The sequence below is a fragment of the Ictidomys tridecemlineatus genome, chromosome 11 (assembly GCF_052094955.1).
Source record: "Ictidomys tridecemlineatus isolate mIctTri1 chromosome 11, mIctTri1.hap1, whole genome shotgun sequence".
Classification (NCBI taxonomy): domain Eukaryota; kingdom Metazoa; phylum Chordata; class Mammalia; order Rodentia; family Sciuridae; genus Ictidomys; species Ictidomys tridecemlineatus.
The window spans coordinates 7,056,545-7,059,922 of NC_135487.1; positions in this window are offsets into that span (position 1 = coordinate 7,056,545).

Consider the following 3,378-nt stretch of genomic DNA (forward strand, 5'->3'; position numbering starts at 1 on the left):
GCTCGGGCTTCCCAGGGCTTCCTGCTCTGGAGGAAAGTATCCACGGTTCCAAGCTCGGCCTGATCCCTTCCTCTCCACTCAGGGGTCACCCAGGTGCCAGAAAGCACAGGCAGGCTCTAGGCTTCTGAGCTCCCTCCCACCCACTGTCACCTGCTGGGAGGTTAATTTCTTTACCCCGCCCCAGCTCAATGTTAAAAAAAAAAAAAAAAAGGCAGATCCGAAGGGTAGAGCAGAGGGACCCACTGAGCGACCTTAGCCTGGCTGAGTGGAAGGGGCGGGGATGACAGGGCCTCAGCCTTGGTGAAGAAGGCAGTCCAGGGGCCACACGGGAAGAAACTGAGGAGCCTGGCTTTGCAGGAGGAGCTGGCATCTCTCTCTCTCTCTCTGCGGGGGGTGGAACCCAGGGCCTCACAGGTGCTAGGCAAGCGACAGAGCTATGGCCTCAGCCCCACTCATGTTCTCTTGCCCTGGCTTCCCAGAGACCCACCAGGGCCCTCCTGCAGAGGTCACAGGGAGCGGGGAGGGCGGCCATGTCCCTGAGCCCCAGCCCTGGTGAGTTTCGGGAGAATGAATGGAGAACCTCTGAACGGATCAGTCGAGGGGGAGGAAGTGCGAAGGAGGAAGGAAAGGCCACACTGCCTTGGGGCTCTGGAAGGCCCTCTCTAAGCTGCTGGGTTGAGAATGGTCTAGAAGGGGCAAAGGAAGGAGCAGGAAGAGCAGCTGTTCCAGAGGCAGGCGGCCCCCTCACCAGGCCCTTCCCGCCTCCCGGCCTCACCTTGGCTGGAGTTGGCTCCCAGGCCCCTTGGAGGCTGGCTGGGCTGGCCTGCTCCAGGCCCCAGCACTGGTGTCATCACATGGCTGGAAGGCATCTTGTCAGATTTAAAGATGACTAAGTGCCACAAAGCAGGCCACACATGGGGCGGGAGGAGAGTCAGGAGATCCAGCCAGCCCCAGTCCCGCGGCTCCCCAGCTGGGGAGGACCCCTGGCTGTCCTGGATGCTCCTTCCCACACGACACGCCACGCCATGGGCTGAGCTGTGTCCTCCATGTTCACATTGAGGTCCTGACCCCCTGGCACTTTAGAATGGGACTAAAACTGGAGAAAGGGTCTCTCAAGACGTAACAGAGTCAGAATGAAGTCATTAGGGTGGCCCTAATCCAATCTGGTTGGTGTCAGAGGGATGACCAAGTCAGGGCCCAGGGAGAAGACAGAGGCCATCTACAAGCCAGGGACACAGGCCTCTGCAGCTGACCCTGTTGACACGGATCCTGGACTCGCACATCCAGAAGAGACAACAGGCTGGCGCTGGACACCCAGTCTGCGTTACTTTGCTACGGCAGCCCTAGCAAACTAATACACCCGTCGAATGCGGGCTTAGGACCCAATGGCTCCTAAAATCCCTTGCAAGGGAAAAAGAATCTTTATTTATTTATTTATTTATTTTGGTGCTGGGGATTGAACAACCCAGGGCCTTGTACATGTGAGGCAAGTACTCTACCCACTCAGCTATATCACCAGCCCCAACTGTCTTGATTTTTAACTGTTCCATTTTATCTGAGCCCTTTTTGTCCCCTCCAAAAACTTGCCATTATTGAAATTCAAGGAATCTCAAACCCCCAGCTAGTACTGGTATATGGTAATGTTCTCTCTCTCTCTCTCTCTCTCTCTCTCTCTCTCTCTCTCTCTCTCTCTCTTCTTTTTTAGTGCTGGGATTAAACCCAAGGACACTGTACCACTTAATTATATTCCCAGTCTTTTTTTTTTTTTTAACTTCAAGACAGAGTTTTTGTTAAATTGCAGTGCCTGACCTCTAACTTGCAATCCTCCTATCTCAGCCTCCTGAGCCACTGGGATTATAGGCATACACCATGGTGCCCGGCATTAGCCACTTTCTTGCTTTACCTGCTCAGAACAAGTTAGATTTAAAGGTCAGGAATATACCTCTCCCATTATGTTCTTAGAATCTAATCAATTATCTTAGTTATGTTTTAATATACGTATTTTTTAACTAAGGTAGAGGAAAGTTATCCCAGTTACCTCAAAATGTGGGGGTCTTGGGACAGCAACCTGTTTTTGATTGGATACCTCACCTTCTCCAGCAAGTTGATATGAAAATTCCAAACATACACAAAAGCTAGAAGTAGCCAGTTGTGCTGGCATTTGTCTGTGCTCCCAGCTTCTCAGGAGACTGAGGCAGGAGGATCCAAGTTCGAGGTTAGCCTCAGCAATTTAGCGAGAGTCTGTCTCAAAATAAAAAATAAAAAGGGCTGGGGATGTGGCTCAGTGAAAGAACATTTGCCTGGGTTCCATCCTTAGTACTGCCCCCAGAATGGAAAGTTAGAAATGTAGAGCGAACGCTCGTACCCAACACCTGGACTCTACATGGTTCATCTACGCCTCCGTCCATTTTAAGCCATTTATTAGTTTGTGTGTGTTGGGGGCTGAACCCAAGGCCCTGCACATGCTAAGCACACGCTCCACCACTAAGCTACACCCCAGCCTGGAGGTTGTCTCTCTTTTAATTCATCTTTCTGTTGACCACTGCTTTTTTTAATCCTCCTTACCCCAAACCGACTGTGAGCCACCTGAGAAAACATGGACCTGGGACTTGGGCCCCAGGAGGGTGTGTGGAAGCGGGTGGTCCCAGGGCCTGCGCCCACCTGGACGGAAGGAAGGCCCTCATGGCACCAAACAGAAGCAAACAAGCAGAGCAACAGCTGGTTCAACTTTCACAGGGACTCAAGAGGGGGCCCCAGGAGACCGCTGAAACCCCTTTTCTCCTGCACACACGCACACCAACAAACACGGCCACACGCGCCCTTCCCCTCCCCCCACCCCCACACACCATCCCAAGCCCTTGCACCTAGGCCCCTACACGCACTCTCCAGAACACCCTCTGCTTGTGCACACACAGTGGGGCCTCCTGTCTTGAGTATGCTTTAAAAAGTCACTTTTCACCGAGGACATTTCAGTTGAGCTCCTATTTCATCTCCCCTTTTGGGGAAAATCACATTTTCAAAACTGCTTTTACTCAACGGCCACTGAGAATCAGCCCAGTCGCAGCCCCCTCACGGTGTTCACTTTGGTTTTATTTATGAACACCCTTCCTCTCTTGCAAATGAAAACTTGTGAAACCCTTTTTAAACTGAAGGCTCTTTTACCCACCAAGCCGGTTTTTCAAAAATCAGAAATCACTGATCTGCCTGCTGGTCTCCTTTGATACCCAGAGGTCTAAGTTAACTAAAAACACAATAGCTCCCATCGCCAGGCATTCTGAGTGGATCCTGCTCTGTGGGATTCAGAATCATTATTACCACTTTATGGTGAGGGTTGACCAAGAGATGGCCAGTCTGGCTTAAGGTCTACTAAGTTATTCA